This window comes from Astyanax mexicanus, chromosome 11, assembly GCF_023375975.1.
Source record: "Astyanax mexicanus isolate ESR-SI-001 chromosome 11, AstMex3_surface, whole genome shotgun sequence".
Taxonomy (NCBI): Eukaryota; Metazoa; Chordata; class Actinopteri; order Characiformes; family Acestrorhamphidae; genus Astyanax; species Astyanax mexicanus.
Genome location: NC_064418.1, coordinates 31,598,923 through 31,620,336, shown reverse-complemented (window position 1 = coordinate 31,620,336; position 21,414 = coordinate 31,598,923). Strand labels below are relative to the sequence as shown.

The 21,414-nt window shown below is 36.9% G+C and overlaps 1 protein-coding gene across 1 annotated transcript in view; it reads left to right on the top strand.

Annotated features, from left to right (window-relative positions):
* Positions 1-21,414, top strand: part of chn1 (chimerin 1) — a 69,392-nt gene that overhangs the window by 27,230 nt on the left and 20,748 nt on the right. The window lies entirely within an intron of this gene.

Here is a 21,414-nt window from a genome sequence, read left to right as displayed (position 1 = left end):
GTGCTGTGGCTAGCGCTTCTGCTAACCTAGACTAGTGCTGCAGCTAACTGCCCTAAAATACTGGAAATCTAAGCTTACAGTAAGTAAACAGAAGCGCTTTACTTACCCAAATAAACAGGTTTCAGGAGAGAAATCTGTGTAGATTAACATCCAGCGTTCATTTGACTCTGAAAGAAATGTTTGTGTTTTTTTTTGTTTGGAGACACCCTTGTTCCTTCTCACTATAGTCACTTACGATGCGCCTTATGTATGAAAATAGACCACAAAATAGATGTTCATTGATGGTGCAGTTTATAAATACCTTAAAATCTGTTAAAAAAACAAAACAAAAAAAAAAAACAGTAAAATATAGTAATTGCACTGAGCATGCTAAAAAGTGATTTTAAGACGTGTATTGTATTGCTGACTTTTTTTTTCAGAGTTAATGAATCTAATGATTTTAGTGAGGATTCTGTCGTGTTTTTGTTTATCTCCACAGTTTTGTGTAGGGGCTAGAACTCTTCTTCTCTAGGAGGCTTGTTGTGACAGTCTATATAGTGGCAGTCAGATAAACCAGACTATAATGAGAGGTATAATGAAATGTAAACAGCCAATCTGTTTAGCAAAACAAACATGAAACAGCAGGAAGAGTACTCTAATCAGAAGAACAAGAAAACGGAAGAAGAGGCCTTTAAATGCTCTGCAAAAAAAAGCGGAATAAACTTGATGATTATAGACACAAATGAATTTCACGAAGATTATGAAAGTGATTTGAGTTTATTAGATTACCCATTTAACCCCTGAGCTGAGCTAATGGAATCTGAATCAATGCGTGACAAATCAGAGTGAAAATGGCATCAAGTCTGAGACAAATTTAAGAGAATAGAAAAGAAGTACTACAGCACTTCTCATTATACAGCTAAATCAAACATGACTATGACTGTATGTAATGTTGTTATTATTTCATCTATCACTATTTAGCCACTGTTCCTGAGCTAAAAATAGATCGCTCTAACTCTCATTTGAAGTCAATGTAAAAAGATTTTTTTCCAAATCAGTTTTGAACTTTCCTATTGGTCAATTTTGCATTACTTTGGTTTAACACTGCAAGAAGGAACAAATAAAGACTTTAAAGTTTGCTTTTCTGATATCTCCATGTTGGCAATAGATCGTGTGTTAGCATCATTAGCAGCACAGTGTTTGCTCAGATAACCAGCAAAAAAGCTGTTTTAGCCAGAAAAGCTTCCAGGACCTACCAGACACTCTGTTTTTAAAAGGAATATACAGTATGTGGCTTTGTAGGAATGATAGAAGCACATTGAACTCTACACTTTTCTGGAACACTACTACTTTTAATTTAAAAGAAACAATCTTGATGACTGCTCATTTAAGGAAAACACAAAAATGTTTATTCTCAAAATGGTGGCTTTACATTAGAAAAAAAAACAGTGTAAAAATCTCATCATTTATGAGCTTTTCTATCTGTTCATCAAGCACTTTTAACACTGTGTTTGCTTAATTAGTTCACTCTTGATCAAATAGATCTTTTGAATGGTGCCACTTTTCTTTCCATAAAGAATGTTTAAAAAAGTAACATGTAAATTTGAAGCACATTTTTGTAAAGCTTCTTTACCAGCTTTAAGCACTTTATTCTAAGCATTGGAGTACTTGGACATGGTCTGAATATTATTTGTACAGTTTGTTCTACTTAAAGTCTTGCCGTTATGCCCGTGCTGCCTGATTTTAGCCCATTTTCTCGTGAGCCGTTGAGCCAGAAAGAAGAGGCGCTGCAGCTGCCATATGCTCACACCACACACAATCAACTCAGCAGCACAATTAATCAGCCGGCTAAAGAGCAAATCAGCACTGCTTTAAACGCGCACTAATTACACACAGTCATCATTACGCCTCTTAGACAAAATTATTAGGGAGGATTGCAGTTGTGAATAAACATTCAGCTCATGATCTGTGTGTTTTCAGAAGCAGAGGGAGCTTCTAATTGGTGTTTTACCTTTTGGAACAAGATAGTTTGGGTGGTTTTGTTAAAATGACCTAATATATGTAATATGGATTTTTATCTGAAGCTCTGATGCTAATGACATGTAGTTCATAAGAAAAGCTGCTGTGCTCAGTCTCTGCTTATTGTTTCTTTATTTGTCAATTTGTTACAGTTTTTAATATTTATAGGCTTCTGTTTTGGAAAATGTAACTATGGAGATAAACCATATTAGTGAGGGAAGACTTGCTGTCTGACGTCTTTTGTCTGTTGCAGAGGGAAATTAATAAAAGAATGCTCTCGATTGTGCTGACTCTGAGATGTATCATGTACTGCTGTGTAAATTGCTTTGCGTCTCTGTAGAATTGCTTGTAATATAAAGGTGTAGCCAGGCCAGTATCTCTGTAATATATCTGTAATCTCCTGCAATTGAAAATCAAAGACGAGTCAGACGTTCTCCTTTATGTCTCAGTACATGAAGTCAGTGATATTGCTGCAGGTATTGGACTGGTTATTGGCAAATAAAGTCCTCTGTAAACAGAGATCTGCAGTGTAAAATACAGGACATCCAGAATTGCAGCAGCTTTTCTTTGACATCTGTTAACTAAAAAAATGTCCACAGTGCTTGTTGAAATTAAAGGTTTACTTTAGAACTGGGTTTTGGAGCAGGCCAGAGGGTCACTGCGGTGTTCTGCAGTGACCTCAATGTGTGCAGGGGTTTTCATACACACGTAGGTGCGAAGGCAGACTAAATAAAGATTACCAGGAGCAGTAAATTATTAAAATATACATATACATGCCAGATACACTGCCTGGCCAAGATAAAATGGCTTTAGCTTTGATTATGGCACAAATTTGCTGTGGCATCGTTTCTATAAGCTTCTGCAATGTTAAAAGATTTATTTCAATCCAGTGCTGCATTAACATTTCACAAAGGTGTTGCAGCATTGATGATGGTAGAGTCTGACCCCTGCACAAAGTCTTCTCCAGCACATCACAAAGATTCTCAATGAGGGTAAGGTCAGGACTCTGTCGTGATCAATCCATGTGTGAAAATGATGATCTCATGCTCCCTGAATCACTCTTTCACAATTCCTGCCCCATAAATCCTGGCACTGTTATCTTGGAACATGTCCGTGTCATCAGAGAATAAAAAAATCCATTGATGGAATAACCTGGTCTATATTCAGTATATTCAAGTGGTCAGCTGACCTCATTCTTTCAGCACATACTGTTTCTGAACCTACACCTGACCAACTGCAGCATCAACCCCACATCATTTACTTAGTTACATCCAGGTGGTGAGTTTTTTTTGTCCAGGCAGTGTATCTCATGAAGCATGAGGTTATATGGGTTTGAGTTTTTGGGGTTTCCTGCAGTACTAGATTTTCCTGGGCATATTTTACAGTATGGAAAATATAGACTAGCCATGCCATAGCCTCTATATTTTCAAGTTATTCATGAAGTTTTGAGAGTTATTAATATTTGGTGGAATAACCCTGGATTGTAATCTCAGTTTTCATGCATCTTGGCATGTTCTCCTCCACCAGTCTTGCACACTGCTTTTGGATAACTTGATTATATTCTAAAGGTTTTCAATTTGGTAAAACCAAAGAAAATAATTTTTAAGTGGTCTTTTATATATATATTTTTTTACAAAGCTGTATGTAGACAGGACGGCACGAGTTAGCAGCTATGGAAGAATTTTAAGCTAGGCTTCATGTCCTGTATATTAAATGCCCTTTAGCAGTGATTTCCTGTCTTTTCTGTGGGAGGATGGAACTATTTGTGCATCGGAAGAACACAAGGGAGCCTTCATACATGAGTGGATACAATTAAATATGACAAAACATCATCGTTCTGCTTTGAAGAAAACCATCAGATATCTGACAGCAAAGGCCCAAGTTCAATAGATCCTGCTATTCTCAAACATGTCATGTAAATAGATTCAGGCTGAGATGAGCCTCACAGTGTCACCACTGACCTTTTCTTCATTTGCACACACAAACATTGCCCTGACTTTAATGCCACTAATCATTCTGTATAATTCTGTGAGCTTTTCTTCACTGTTCATGTTTGCAGAACTGACTAGACAACACACTGTCGTTAGTTGTGTGTGCAGTAGTCAGTGAAAGGTCAGTGAAAGAACAGTCACACTGTAGACTCAGTGATTAGGTTCTCTGGCTCCAGGCTCAGCCTATAAACAGAAAACAGAAAAGAAAGCAGTGATGATGGCTGAACAAAATAAGGTCAGATGAATGTGGTCTGGGAATAAGAAATGTTCTTAGTTAAAGAGCTCAGAGGATTGTTCGGAAGTCTAAACTACCATGGGGCTGTTTGCTTCCAGAAACGCCCACTGTTGGCCGTTCGTTATTTAAGCCAAACATTTTGCTTGTGAACGTTTCAGCCTACATGAGAGCTTTGTCACGGACTCAAGACCGTGGGTGGGGGCGGGGCTGGTGTCGTCATGGGCCCTGTGTTGTTTAATATTGCAATATATATTCCCGGAAAAAAAGAATTTTGCAATGTAACATTTTTCCAATACTGTGCAGCCCTAGTACTGGGTGGCTGTGTGTGTATGTTGTGTATGTTTGTGGCTGTGTGTGTATGTTTGTGGCTGTGTGTGGCTGCGTGCGTGCGTGCGTCTGTGTGTGTGTGGCTGTGTGTGGTTCCTGCATTTAATATGGATGTGATTTCTGGCAGTCCCTGCTATACCATGATCTTTGGCATATCAGAGTATATTGCTTTTTATTCTTATATTTTAGATTATGTTGAATGTCTCGTTTAAATCCATAATATACTGGAAAAAAAATACTGTTTATTTTTTTTTGTTATTCCTTATTTTTCATGGGTAATGATGCTCTGGAATGCTATTCATCCATATTGTTGCATCATTTAAATGGTAATCAATTATACGGGAGGGGTAAGGAAACAATGCTGCAGTTGTAAAACTGTCCTTGTGTCGTTACTTGTTAAACCCAATGCTTTTGCAAAGAACAAAACCCCAGTCAGGCTGTGGACTCACTGTTGGTTGTGTAGTTGTGCCTCTGAGTCAGGTGGGCCTCTCTGCCCTTTGTTTTCCTGCAGCTGAGTGTGTTCAGTGTGTGTCGGTTCATATTCAAATAACAAGACGGATGCTTTCTGTGGAGTTCCAGCTACTGAAAATAACTGTAATGCAGTCAAATCCTCACAGCAATGCTCCAGAATATAGTATATTAATTTCCTTCTTGGTAGAAACATGTACTTTAACAAAAGCAGGATAAACTCTTTATCCCCTTAGCTTTGGAAATTAAACTGAATTAGCAGGTGTCCTAATTCTTTTCTCCATGTGTTTTAAAGACGTCCAGCTGGTGTTGATGAGGCCTGAGGGCTTGTTAACTGAAGCATATCAAGGCTGACATTTGTTGAGTTCAAATAGACAGATGTGTGTTCATGTGTGTGTGCATAAGCTCGTGCACCCTAGATATTACTTTAAGGCAACAAACAGCAGTTTGTAGAGAGCAATCATGTCTGATCAGTAATGTGTCAAGCTCTGCCTGGGTGCTGAATGTGAACTGACATGTCTAGTACAGTGAGGGATGCACTATATATCTTTTATATTAATTATTCATATAGGTATATGTTTGAGTAAAATGAACATTGTTGTTTTTTCTGATAAACTACGGAGAATTTTTTTTTCCAAATTCCAAATAAAAATCTTGTCATTTAGAGCATTTATATGCAGAAAATGAGAAATGCCTGAAATAACAAAAGAGTTTTCAGTATGTAATGGGTCTTGAGTAGCACTGCTTTACTTTTACTGCACTGCTTACGTAAAGTTATGATTAGAATAGCATAGGCCTGTCACAATAATTGCAATATCGATTTATCGTACAATAAATGAACATGACCGCAATAATTTTTGATAATTGTGATATCGCCTATTGTGTGTGTTTGTATGTTTGTTCACATATATAACAGTGAACAGTATTTTAGCCAGTCATGCTTCAGTAACTGTGACTCCATACACACAGTATGGACTAAAGTAGGTGAAGAAATAAGTATATTATTCCCAAACTAATTATAATAAAAGATTAATTACAATTTTGTTGTCTTTAAAAAGTGTATAATTGCTTTTTATGCTATTATGTTATTATTGTCAGTGGCATTTAATAGTCTTAAAATTACAAAAATATATTATCGCAGTAATTTATATCGTCCACAAAAACATCTTATGTTGACCAGCCTAAAATAGCACAAAACAATACATTTACCTAAGCTTTGTTGGGATGTCTGCTGGGATATAAACAGTGTTTAGTGCTGAATAAATATTTTTAATTATTTAATGATTTAATATTTTCTAGTATCATAATTGTTTTCTTTGAAAAGCAAAAAACATATGAATGCAATTTTTTCTATGATGAACATTTAAACATTTAAACTAATTTAATGAAATTCTGCTAAAAACTGTGTTCATTATTCCTTCTGCGACTGAACATTAAACCAAATGTTCAGTTTTGTTAAAAAAAAAAAAAGACATTATACTGTTTGGGATTTTACAGTAGTGAACATTGAACTTCATACTAAAGGAAGTTGCTCAAAAGTGATCCAGATGTTTGACCCAGTTCTTCTGTGCTGTAAATAAACACTATACATCACAGACGTGTGCGAGACGTCTGATGTGGGCGGTTCTAGTGGGAGGCTTTTCTAAAGGCGTGGGAGTGTTTAGGGTGGTTTCATATGTGTATAAAATCTGTGCGTTTGAAAGAAACAGGTTGAATAATTGAGGCAGCCTGCGGTGGTTTGAAATGTGCAGTGTGTAGTAATGTTTTTCTCTAGAGATCTCTGAGCCGGGTTTCAGCAAACAGGATAATCACATCTACTCACCGGAAATACACGCAAGTGCTGTTCCTATGGGAACGGAGCTCTTTACAGGAGATGCTGTTACACCCACACAAATGTAACACGCACACATACCCGGTGTTGATGCTCCTCGTCATCTTTTAATCCAATAGAGCCACCAGCAGTGAGTCATTCCTCAACTTTTTAGATGTTTGAGCTCTTTGACAAGCATTGAATTCCATATTTATAAATTCAGTCCTTATGCAACCTAACCTCATTGCATGAAAAGAGCCTCTTGCAGATGCCTTTATAAAATAAAATGTAAAAACTTTGGACTACATAATATAAAAAAAAAATTGACATCGCTGTAATATATTGCGAAATTAATTACAGAATTTCCGTCCATCCGGTTTGTAATAATATTAATAATATTTGTCTCTGTATCAAAGACTGTGGCAAAAAACCTGTATGATTTTAATTAGCCTTATATGGCACAAAAATTCCCTGTGATATAACTGTGATATAACATTTATTGCATACTAACGATTATTTTGGTACTCGACTAATCTATAATATATTGAATAATCGCCGATTTACATACAATCTCTTCCTTCATTGTGTAAATTTTGATTAGTGTCATGATTAAAATAATACCCAAACAATAAACAAACACAAAAAACACTGAATAAAAATAAACAAACAATTCCATTTCAAAAAAGAGGTGCGCGATATTGTTGAATTTGTGATATATGACAGTTTATTGTATTGTGATAAATCTTGTCATGCCACAAAATATATTTTTAGAGCATATCAAGAATATCTTCAGGTTCTAAAGAACACTGAACAACTGCCCTGAATAAAAGTCACTGTATTAAATATTAAGGTTGTCAAGATTCCAGACATTCCTGAACATCCCTATTTCAAAGATTGTAATATACCCTATTGGAAAAATTCTCCAAGTAATTGTGGTGCATATTCCAAATAAATGTCCATCTGCTGGAAGAATCAACATTTCTTCTGCCTTTACCCCATCTATACAGTGAACACACACCCACACACGCACACACACATATTTAATACAGTGTCTCAAGCGCCCAACAGTGGCTTAACTTGCTGAAACTGTATCGAATCCACAATCCTGTCATCAATAACCCAGTGTGTTCTAACCACTGAACCATTACTGGCCATTCATCAACGGTTAGTTCTGTTCTGTGTTTCATTTCAATTGTAACCGCTCTAGAAATTAGGAAATTAATTTTTTTTTCAAAGGCTGAAGAATGGACAGAGATTTTATTAACTTAAATTTCCTAAATGCGTGTTGTCTTGCTTTAAAAAAAAAAGAAAAAAGAAAACATTTTTTTTATATATACATCACAACAAATCTAACATCAACTCACAAATCTTTTTACCTCAGTGAATTTACATCAGTTGTGCTAGTCACACATATAGCTAACTTGGCTGTGCAATTGACTAGGCATTTGGCAATGCAATTTTAGTCATATATTTATCTCAGCAACGCAATTTTCATGTCATATTTTCCCTATTTATTCTATTTTTCCCTATTATTCTATTTTAGTCAAACATTTACCTTTTGCAGTGCTATTTTTATTCAGATTCGTACCTTAACATTGCTACTTACGCATAAATGTGGATGAACTGTACCTTTATTACAAGTTTTTTTTTGTATGCAGTCTTTTGGTATACAAACAAATGCTAAAGCTGAGTTAGCTCCTCTAAAATTGCTACCCAGGTCCTGTACAGCTTGTATCTTTTAGCTGTAAAACAGGGAAAAAAGCCTTTAGAAAGAAAGTTAAAGATATAAATCATGATAAATGATGATAAATACTTTAAGTTAATTCTAAATTCCAAAATTGTATGCAAACAGGACATAAAATGCAGTTGAACCTGACATTTGCCAGCACAAACACACTGCAGTTAGCTATACAGCAGAGCTCTGATACATAATGTTACGTAATGGATGGAGTGTGGGCCTGCCTTCGCTAATTCAAATGACTTACTTTAGCTAAAAATAAAGTAGTTATTTGTAGTTAAGGGGCTTTGCTTGCCAAATATTTGTTGTATCCACAGCATCTTTCCTTATCTCTCATCATCTTTCCTAAGCACAGTGTTCTTCCATCTCAGGGACTGTGCAGCAGTTATAAAACCAACCCTCTCATGACTGACTAAAATGCTGCAGTGTGAACAGATCTGTAAACGAGTGCGATTTCAGTGATTTTGGATGCTAATTAAATATCACTGTGTAGGAGTAGCTAACTCTTCTAACTCTTCTTCTTGTCTAATTAATTGGTCTTTGATCTCTCCCTTAAGCCAATGGCCATTTGCACCTGTTTTGCATTCCCCTTGAGATGTCCAATCAATCAATCATATCAGCATCTGATGCCTGATCGTTGTTTAGGTTGAATAATTTAGATTTCTGATTCCTGTTCACTTTTAGCACTTTTAGCAGCAATACTGTTTTCTCGACTGAGTTTGTGTTATTTTCTCGTCAGTGTAAGCTGTGGGAAAGTGTGTGCTGAAAGTGTGTGTCCTTGCTCACTCGTGCCATGCGCTGGGGAGAAGAATGCGGCAAGGTTGCATAACGCTATCGATCAGCAGTTTGCTGTGAGAGAGTGAGATGGAGAGAGAAGGGAAGGGAGTAGATGGCTCATCGTTCTGCAGGGACTTCAGGTACGAGCACAAGGGCAGAGTGTACTTTTCAGTTTTGCTTATTCAGTTCTTTAGCCCTCGCTCTGGCTGAATTCCAAATATTGTAATTACCCACTGCGGATTCTAGATCATGTATGCGCAACACCAAATATTTAATATTATACCACAGTTAGCTCCGACCCTGCAATGTGATTGGCTGAGAGGCATTCTATGAGTGCCATTATCAGCCGTTAATGCACTGTAACCGAAGCTTTCCATGTATTACAGGTACATACAGGTAGCCTTGCAACCATGCAGCGCTTACAAGCCAAACAGCACAGCTACAAACAGAGAAGCAGTGGTACTATTTTATCTTGCTGAGAGTTGGTATACAAACAGATCATATTCTCAGCCTCTTTAACTCAAAATCTTTCAATAAACAGCGATAATTTAACTGTGGTATAATTGCAAAAATACACTAGAGGTTTGTACTATAACGTTTAATATTGGGACTGCTGTGCTGATCTACGGCTGCAGCACACATTATATGTGTGTATTATTAATGTGTATTGTTGCTTAAATGAACAAAATCTACAAAATCTTTCTAGATATTTGGAGTATTTAAATGTGCAGTCATTCAGTTAACAAGTTATCAAAGTTATCATGATTCAGTGATTTTTAGCAGATTTGGATAGTTTGGTTTGATGGTTACATAATAAGCCTGGATTTTTACAGATTTCAAACTGGGTTGTTGGTGTCTAAACATGCATATTGACGATGCAGTGTAAGCGTGTAAGGGGTGCCTAAACTTTGCAGACCACTGAAGTGAGTAGAAAATAGAGAACATTATTTTTAGTATTGGAGTTAACTACCCCTTTCAGTTTCATTATTAATTGTTTTATAAATTCATATTCTTACGCCTGTCACAATAATTATATTATCATTTTTTGTTTGTTTTTTTACGAAAATTATCATTTTGCATCCCTCGATATTGGTGTTGTGTTGTGCCTTTTAATCAGGTGGCTGTTTCTGCATAAAAACTCTAAAAGGAATTTTATGGCCATATTTTTCCATGGTTCTGTTAAACAGTAATAATTCAATAAATCATTTTTCTTTTAAAGACAGTGTGATACTGGCTCCCAGAATTGTATTTATTTATCATAAACATCTGTTTTCTGGTCTATTTTCATACACAAGACGCACTGGATTATAAGGCACATTATGCGACACTAGTAAGGAACAAGGGTGTCACCATGTTTTCCTTCTAATTCAGCAGGTCTCACCACTGGGTGGTGGCGAGACCTGTAAAAGTAAGCTAAATAAACAAATAAACAAAACTGATTCTTTAAAAAAAACAAAACTTTTTTTTTTTTTTTTTTAAGTCAAAAGAGCACTGGATGTTATTCTACACAGATTTCTCTCCTGAAAACTGTTTATTTGGGTAAATTTCCACTAAGATTTCCACTAAGGGTAGAAGCGGTTAGCGACTAATGCCGCCCGACATGGCTACACTGAGGAAATCTGAGTGTTCCGGAAAGCCAGGGTAATATAATCCTCGTTGCTGATTTTAACACTGTAAATGCTCAGACTACAGGCCGATAACACTCACCTTTATAGGGCGAAAGAGTTAGCACTGCGGTTAATAGCCAATGCCAACTTTTGGGAAAATGAAAGAATTTAAAGTGCGCCTTAGAGTGCAAAAAGTACAGTACATTCTTGCGTCTACCATTAAAACAACGAATTGCCACTGACAGCAGCGTAAACCCAAAGCATGATGGGTCCACCACCATTCTTAACAGTTGGAAAATTTAAATAACTTAAAAAAGAGGAAGTTGGCTGAAAGAAACTTCCTAGGTATTTCTAGGCAGCATTTTCCTTAGTTAACATGAACTCTGGAGGTCAGGTTAAGGTCTGGAAGGCCAAGAACCCTTTCCAGAAAAACTGCTTATAGGATTTTTAAAGGAAATAGGATGTTTAAAAAACCTTCAAGAAATTAGACATTAGAATTTCTGTTAAAACATGATTTGAAATAGATCTTTTTGACTGCAATAAGCAAACATTTCCCTGGTGAAAAAGGTGCAGAATTATACAATACAAAGAACGAATGGTAAGCATGGGGGTGGATCGATCGTGCTTTGGGCTTTTGCTGCAGCCAGTAACTTGGAGGTCATTTCTCTGGTAGGGGGAACACTGGATACAATTAAATACCAGCAAATACTGGAAACCAGCATCACACAGTCTGTTTAATTTTTTTTTTATTAAATTGTGTATTTTAAAACAGTAGATTTCTGCTGTCTAATTACTTTCACTATTTCAATATTTTAAAATAGGTTTAGATTAATGGTTAGCAGCAGAAAAAGATAATACTTAAGCATATTATTTAGCCTCTGTGATTAAATCTCAGCATTGTGGGGTGAGGCATCGCTTGCTTTATCCTGGTATAATAGCACTCACACCGCAAATGAGTTTTTGATGTGAAGTAATTATTTGTATCTATTAGCTCATGTATCATGTGGATTGTGTATGTTCCTTGGAATGACCTTGGTGTGTGTGTGTGTGTGCGTGTGTGTGTGTGTGTGTGTGTGTGTTCGTGGTATGTGATTGTCACACCTCATTTGTCATAGTCCAGGCCCCAGACAAAGGCTGATAATCTATTTGTCTGGGAGAAACATAGGGTTAATCTTTCTTCTCTGGTCTTCTTGCAGAATAAGCAGACATTTTTTGCTGTAAAGTGCATTTGTAAAGCCAGACTATAGAAAGATAAAGAACACGGCTAGGAACACTGGTGTTTTTCACCATAAGAGTAGATGCTTTTGTGTGTTACAAGATTATAGTGATGTGTATCATGATGTATGCACTAATTTAGTTTAAATATATGGCCAAGGAATAATATCACAATATTTTAAGTATTTGTGCGAAAATACTTAAAATTTGTAACAAAATGCTGAGAAATTTAGTTTATTTTTATAATGAACATGTGCGTATATATATATATATATATATATATATATATATATATATATATATATATATATATATATATATATATATATATATATATATATATAATGTTTATTTTTCCAGAATATAATAATTGGTAATTTTATTCATTATAATCCTAAATCGGAAAAGTTTGGAACACTATGGAAATAGTGTACCTAAATGTACCTTTCATACCAATTGAAATGTGTTGCCGGCCTGCAATGTTAATAAATTAGGTTTATTAGTCAAAATATGAAATATCTTGGGTTCCTGTTGTGTGTGTGTAGGGCTGCAACTAATGATTATTTTGGTAGTCGACTAATCTGATGATTATTTGTTCGATTAGTTAATTAGTCATCGATTAATTCTGCCATGTCCTCAATCTCTAAAAACAATTGAAAGAGCTGAACCTGAGATGTAAAAGGCATTTAAATGTCTAGTTGTGGTTTAAACGTGGAAAGTACTGATATTTAAAGAGTAAATATGTAATCTGTTGTGTTTGGGCACTTTTGAACATTGTTCTCGGAGACACCGACTAAATTGAGTGTAAACTGTGTGAGTTAGCCATTTACTCATCTCCCATTGCGCTTCTGTCTTTGTGTAATGCAGTACATTTACAAATTAATAATGAAATTTATAGTCGACAAATTTTAATAATCGACATTGTCGATTATATCAACTAATCGTTGCAGCCCTAGTTGATTAAATAAAAAAATCTAAAAAGAAAACAAACACTTAAATGAACAAAAAATTAAATAAATCTAGTTTTGTCTATTTTGTAAACTGTAACTGAACAAGAGATATTACAAAAAATTATAATATAAAAAAATAATAATGTAGCATACAATTACTGCAACAAAAAAATCTACCACAAGAATAAAGTGCTGAATATTTAGTGATTTTATTTTAACAGTTACTCAAATACTTTTTAAAGCCTTATGTAATACAAGACAGAAGCAACGTTCCTGTGTACGCGTATTAAATACTGTACACCCTATGTGTACAGTATTTAATTTAAGAATAAAAATCACTAAATATAGTTAGAATTAATTTAGAAGAGTGTATAATTTGGCTTTGAAATATGGGTCAGCAAATGTAATTATTGCAGCCAGTTCAGTAATTATAACTGCTAATTACATCTGATCGACTGTCCTATAATATAAAGGATTAACACCAGTGTCCTATATAAGCGAGAGATGGTGGTCTGATTACTCATCCCGGGTGAATTAATAACTTTCCCAAAAAGACTGCTTATGCAGGATTCTTACTGTTGCACTGACAACGCACTTATAAGCTGCTCTGGTTGTGAGTGTCTTTTTAAACACTATGAAATTTGTGCATAAAATAAGGTGCTAGGATGAATAGCCTAATAATTAATTTGATCAGATTTTTAAGAAATGTTTTAATTAGTGATGCATCTATAGACTTTCACAGTTTTTTTTTTTTAAGAATGTTGCTAATTGGGATCTTAAGGCATATAAAAATGTGTTTACATGCCGTTCCTCGCGTATTTTGGGGTGTTATTTAAAGTTTTACTGTATACTCTTTGATCCGACACATTTGAACCGTATTGGAGGCTTTTAAATCTTCAGGAGGATGCCTGTTATTCATACTAGAGCTGGGCAATTAATAAAAAATTGATCAAGACTGATATTTAGAACTCCTTACTGTGTGTTTGTTTTCCTTCCCATTAAAACATACTACCATGTACAGCTCTAAAAAAAAAACAGACCACCCTCATATACCATACATCATACTTTCCTCCTTTACACACTGTTCACATTGTTTTGGTGATTCCTCAAAACAGGAGGTTATCAAAATATTTCTAAAAGTTGATTTACATCGGCTTACACATCTTCTGAATTTAAGTGTTTTAAACAATACATACAGCTCTGGAAAAAAATAAGAGACAACTTAAAAATGATGAATTTCTTTTATTTGACCAAATTAAAACCTCTGAAATATAATTAAAAAGAAGATGGATGATCACAAGCCATCAAACCAATCTGAACTGCTTGCATTTTTGCACCAGGAGTGGCATAAAGTTATCCAAAAGCAGTGTGTAAGACTGGTGGAGGAGAACATGCCAAGATTCATAAAAGCTGTGATTAAAAACAAGGGTTATTCCACCAAATATTGATTTCTGAACTCTTAAATCTTTATGAATATTAACTTTTATTCTTTGCATTATTTGAGGTCTGAAAGCTCTGCATCTTTTTTGATATTTCAGCTATTTCTCATTTTCTGCTCTAAATGACAATATTTGTATTTGGAATTTGGGAGAAATATTGTCCGTAGTTTATAGAATAAAATAACAATGTTCATCTTACTCAAACATATACCTATAAATAGCAAAATCAGGGCAACTGATTCAGAAACTGAAGTGGTCCCTTAATTTTTTCCAGAACTGTATGTAGTCATGTGAATTCATCCCAACCAGAAACATGGAGGATAAATAACAACTCGAGCAGCTTGTACAAAAGACAAATGCTGTCTCTATCCATGTTTCCAGTACAATAAAAAAAAAAAAAAACATTAATTAATCACATTCGAAGTAAAATGTTCTGTTAATCGTGTTACTGATTTGAGGTCATATTGCCAGCACAGAGTGAAACTATTCATACAGTTGAAGTCTCAGTTAAGTTTCTCCATGTTATCACAAGATTCATTTTTGCTCTCCCCCTACTCTGTGAGCATCTTATATAAGCGGAGGCCTTCAGGCTTGGTGCAGTGTGTAAAATGTGCTGCTATAGTAACAGACTTATTCCACATTCACTCTGTTCTTCTGCACCAGCTTTGGCCCAGTGTTAGCAGCTAATGGAACTTCAGTGCAGCATTTAACTGTGACTGAGGATGATTGAAGAGGAGGATGTTCTTGTCAGTGATTATGAGGATAAAGACTTGATTTTTGGTCTAAATGCTGAGCTCTGAATCCTGTCGTAAGTAATCAATGTTCCAGGAAAGTATATGGAGTATTTAGAGCACATCAAGTGCTCCAGTTCGTCTTCTTCTTCTCCTCGTCTCCTGCGCCATGATTACGCATTGCGATTATGCCTTATATAACGTTACGTAACTTGCAGCCCACATTATCATCTGCCCTGAGAAAGAAGATGGAAGATCATGATAGTTTATTCGAAAGTAAAATGTCTCTGTGTTGATGAGTATAATTAAAACACACTATAACAAGCATCAGTATGCCAGATAGTTCTTAATGCACTTACTATATAGGAAAAAAAAAACGACAACCACACTTTCCCCACTTAAGAGTGATTTAGCTGTTCAGCTGTATATGTCTGAGAGAAAAGCTCGGAGAAGGCGGAGCACCTGTAAGTGCTGTAATTTAGGAGCAGAGGAGCGGAAGCCAGACAGGCTTGATGGCTGACGGGCTTGATGGCACTTTTATGGTGATACAGGTCAGCAATGCAGTTAACATTTTACATAACGCTGCTCTCGCCCACTCGCTGTGTGGTGAGCTTATCTCACGCACACACTGTTTCTCTCTCTTTCTCTCTCTCTCATTCTGATCTTTTATGGCGCAGTTAAATGAATCATCGTTTCATTAATTCAAAGTGGTTTCAATCTTTGCTGCAGAACTTTATATAGATATTCTGCTAGGTAGGGGTGTAACGGTACAGAAAATTCACGTTTCGGTTCACACCTCTGTATAAACCCCACGGTTTGGTACGTTTTCGGTAAACAGGCTGGGCGTTCTGTATAGCCTCAGCTTTATTAACTTCATAATACAATAGAACTTCATTATAACCATGTTTAGTTTTTTGGGATGGAATGTTGTAATGGGGCTTGAGCTCTTTTATTAAATGCTTGAAACCAGGCTTCTCTCCTACTGTCATCATGAGAGGCTCTATCTTTTGGATCTTGTTGGAACAAACAAACAATGAATTCTTGTGCTTTATTAAGAACAAAAACAACATCATTACTTTAACTGCTTAAACTACACATTTTTCCTAAGAGTATTACTGGATGCATTTCAGTGTTACGTTTTATATGTTTTAAGAAAAATCAGCGTTAGATTGTTAAAGTTTAATTATGTTAGTGGTGTCAGTCACTTAAAAATGATTTTTTTAATCCTGAAGTATAACTGTGAGAGGTCAGTCTGGCAGACTAGATTTTTTTTTGCTGTATGAGAGAAAGAGAGACAGAGAGAGTCCGAATTAATTATCTGCGTTTCTGTGCGCTCTCTGCTTCCAGTTTCCAGTCAAAGCTAAGCTTCTCAGTGCAGGCTATGGGCTAAGTCACTGTTGCTAATAGCAACAGTGCTACAGCTACACTTTCAGGGTGCTACACTTCATTAGTTCTGCATTACGTTAATTGGTTCCACAAGTCTCCTATAGATTTGAATACTGTGCACTTGATCCAAGTTCTGTTATTCTGATTATGAGACATAATTTTATTAATTGACGTGATCCAATCTGATGGGAAATAACTACCTAATTTTTTCTGTTTTCTATATCATGCTACCATTAGCCTTCTTTCTCAGTTCAAAATACTGTCTTTAGAGCTCCTTTAAAACTAAAGAAATGCATTAAGTATATCCTCTGGTAAAATGGTAAAATAGTAGTTTTAAATACTTTCTCCACACTGCAGACTACAAATGGTTACCTGCTGAGAGCAGTCCTCTCTGCTGCAGGCTGTGAATAAAACCATTAATAGTGCTTAAGAGTAAGGTAAAAGGGTGCTCTTAACATAGTGGGGAAAAAACAAAGAATTTGAATTTGATTGGGTTTTAAATTGCAAATGCCTAAACTATTAAAATATATCTGGATTGGTCTTGATCTGTTGGATCTGAACAGCTCTGGAGCAGACACCTCTATACCTTTAGTGAGTAATCGTTTATGCACTAAGTGAGAAAGTTCATGTGTTTACTAAAGATTGAAGGACGGACTAATTGGTTATATATTGTTACCAGCTGATCTGACAAACTGACAATCTTATTTAATCTGACAGTTGGTCAATAAATAAGCTGTTTATGAGAGCTGGTCAGATCATATTAGCAAGAAGTTCAGTATAAATATCGCCATACCTCTTGAAGGCAGTGTTGAAATCAGATTAACATGCTAAATGTCACCAGTCTGTCTCCCCCTACATATCTGAATATTGGAAATATCAGAGCTAGGAAGGCATGGCTAGTACCCTGGCATTCTACTAGCGTGTTGTTAAACATGCCTGATTTTAAAAAGTATAATATATTTCATATTGAGAGACAATGCACACAACAATACAGGACCTGTGCACCCTGATGCGTTACCAAGTTTGCCTAGGGCTGGGTACCGCTTAAAGATTTTCGATACTGATACCGGTATGGTACCTTAAATTAGATACAGATACCCAAACAGTACTTTAAAAAAAAAAAAAAAAACTTTTTCTAAATTGCAACAAAAAATAACAAAAAGTAATTATTATTGTCATACAATGGAGCTATTTAGCAGCTGACATAAGTAATCTCATTCTCATACTGTCACCATGAGATGCTACCATACTTTTAGTTCTTGTTGGAACAAACAAACAATGAGAATGATTGTGGCGCTTTATTAAGAACAAAAACAACCGCGTTACTTTAACTGCTTAAACTACAAGTTTTTTTTTTCCTAAGCATATTGCTGGATGCATTTCAGTTTGTAAAAGTTCTTTTTAAGGAATATCAGCATTAGATTAGTGGTGTCAATCATATAAAAATGATTAATCGTGATTAATTAGTTTTTATGCTGAAATTTCCCAGTATTACTGTGAGGAGACAGTAATAAAAGTGTAGTGTAGTTCAGGTCCGGTAGACTAGATCATTTTGTACTGTATTATAATATTTCAGAGGAGAGAGAGAAAGAAAGGAAGACTGCGCGAGTGAATGAGAAGTAGAGACGACGCGAACAAGAGCAAGAGACAGAGTGCCTGAGAGATTTTAGCACAGCAGTGGTGTGTGGACAATTTGAATGATCTGCATTTGTGCACCCGAGTGCCGTAGCGATTTTTTTTTGTTTTACCACGCTTTGCGCACTCTCCGCATTTGGTGTGTTTATGTGCATTTAATGTAAAATATCGAAAACAGGCATCTATGTCTCGGTACTCTGTAGTACCGAGACATGACGGTCGATATGTTTTTGGTTTTGAATTTCGATACCTAGCCCTAATCCAGCCTGGCCCTTGGACCTTGGCCTTTTGAAAACACTGATTTGTTCGTTTCTATTGTTTACAACTATATAGCATGTAAAATACTGAGTACAGTATCCGTATATGGTTTTAATTTTAATTATGTTGGTACTCATTATAGCACATAATTAAAAAATTAAACTGAAGTCAGGTCTGAACAGCTTGTTGAAGCAACAGCACAGCAGATGAACAAATGATCATATCAGGTGTGACCATGCCTGTGCAGCTAATGGCCAATTAGCTTGTGTGCTGTAAAAGCGGGGAAAGCCCCGTAAAACCATCAGGTGTTTAATGTCAGCGGACAAATGAGTGATTACATGGACAGATGGACTCACTCTTTCTCGCCTGCTTTCAGCAGGGACTGAAAATGGCCTTGCACTTTGCATCCATCCGTTTTACGAGTGCCGTTTTGGTTCTGGGTGCTTTTGAGGAACGGGCAGATCAATCAGTGTCAATTAGCCGAGCGGCTGAAAGCGACCCCATCCTGAGAGCCAGACGCCACAACCGCACCAAACAGCCCGGGCGCAGAAGGCACTGCTATTACGCTTACCCTCACCGGCTCTGCGCGGCTCGCTGGGAGGCTGGAGGAGAGGTGAATATGAAAGGCGTAGGGCTGCTGTGCTGACCCAGGAGGCACAGGTACCTGCCACTGTGCCAGCGTGTCTCTGGGTGTGTAGCAGCACCACCTCCTTTGGAGTGGTGGGCCCGTAGCCTTTCATCTCGCATCCAACAGTTTCAGCCGCTCGACCCGGGATTGACTCATTGATCTGAAGCCAGCAGGCAGGAAGCCTCTCATCCTGGCCACCGTTTGCGCTCTGGCAGGGACTGGCTTTAGTGGACTCTTATGGTATTGATTAGAGGAAAATGCATTGAAGTTAGTGTGCCTGTGTTTAAGTGCACCCATGTTGGAGGCATGACTTGCTCCTTCAGACTGAGTAGAAGATAAAGTTTGAGAGAATCCATAATCATACTAAGATGAAAGAAAATAAAAGAGCTAGTAGGAGCTCAAATCTGTCTGTGCACCTCAGGTTCAAGGTGAGCTGTAGATCACAACCTAAATTCTAGGTGAGCTGTGGAACTCATCTTGCTGTGTTCAAAGTCACAGTGAGATCATCAGCGCCAATTCTTCAGAGTTACCTGCCAATATCTGTCTTCTATTCTTCAAGATCTTCACTTGTATGGGCCTGTAGACTATACTTTTCCTGTATTCTTTTGTGTTGTATTTTCTGAGAGCCAGTTACAACATTTTTTGGAACTTTTATGTTCCAAAAATGGAACCATACCTATTAATCAGCTACTAAAAACACTCCTGAGAACTGCAGTATGATGAATAGACAGAGAGAAACTTATTGGTAGGTTTGGACAGATGGAGACGCACTATATGCAAAAAGAATTGGGACACGAGTATTGGGGGCTAATTTATTGTTTCTTTTGAAATCAGAGTTCAGAAAATCCATGTCTGAAGTTGTGTGTGTAGTTTTTTTGACATTACTCAAACCACATTATCAGGTGTGCAACAGGCCACCCACATTGGACAGCGCAGTGATTGAATACACACTGCTTTTGAATAACTTTAAGCCACTCCTGGTGCAACAATTCAAGCAGTTCTGCTTGTTTTGATGGCTTGTGGTCATCCATCTTCCTCTTGATCATATTCCAGAGGTTTTCATTTTGTTAAAATTAAAGAAACTCGTCATTTTTAAGTTGTCTCTTATTTTTTTCCAGAGCTGTATGTATTGTTTAAAACACTTAAATTCAGAAGATGTGTAAGCCGATGTAAATCAACTTTTAGAAATATTTTGATAACCTCCTGTTTTGAGGAATCACCAAAACAATGTGAACAGTGTGTAAAGGAGGAAAGTATGATGTATGGTATATGAGGGTGGTCTGTGTTGAAGTGAAATGCCCTTTCTCTCATTAACATAACACTTTAATTAGGTTTAGCAACAGAGGCCAGGAAGCTGTGTGACAGGCTCTGCATTGTTTTCAAGCCGATTTAATTACATTGCATCGAGCGCATTATGCTGGACCATCTCTGGAAGGTCTGAAGCGTTTAGCTCACCCTGATGTGGAAGAAAATTGGTTTAAGATTGGATCTGGTTTGGATGCTGGTGGTGTGTTTATCAACCCTTTGAGTAAGGAGGAGGAACTGTTTATAGTTCTATTATTATATATATGTTTTTTTTTATCGCAGTAAATGGCAGTTTCCTGTGGTGGTGATTGTTATTGCTGTTGAGATAATGCTTTATATGTTCTGTGTTGAGCTGCCTGTGCTGCTGTTGGTGTGGTGATCTACTGGTGAGTTGGGAAGGTAATGTAAGTGCAGATGGAAGCGAGTGCTGGTGTGCCGCTATTAGTGCAGTGTTGGCGCTGAGCTTAGAGGTGATGGATGACTCACTCAGTGGCCATTACTGGCCCACGCTTGTTCTCAGGCTCCTCCACACTTCTGCGCTGCTCTCTCCTCCCACTCACTCCCTTACGCACGGCTTCTGGGGACGGGACAGGAGGGGTTGGAAGAGTAGGGGGGTGTGATTTGCTCTGATAAAACCCTGGCCAGCTCTGCTCTGATTGGATAGTTTGAGCTGTGTGATTCAGTGCGACTGTCGCTAGATCCCTCCCCCACTGCTATCCTCCCCCTCCTCTCTCCCTCTCTCTATCTCTCTCGCTCTTGCTCTCTCTCTCTCTCTGAGGCAATGTTCCAGAGAGGATATCTGCCGTTTGCAGAGAGGAGCGGATTAACTCAACCACTCATCTCATCTGCATATAGATGCCCAGCAAGGCAGACGGAGGAGCTACCATACGCACCACATGCGCAATCTTAAAACACA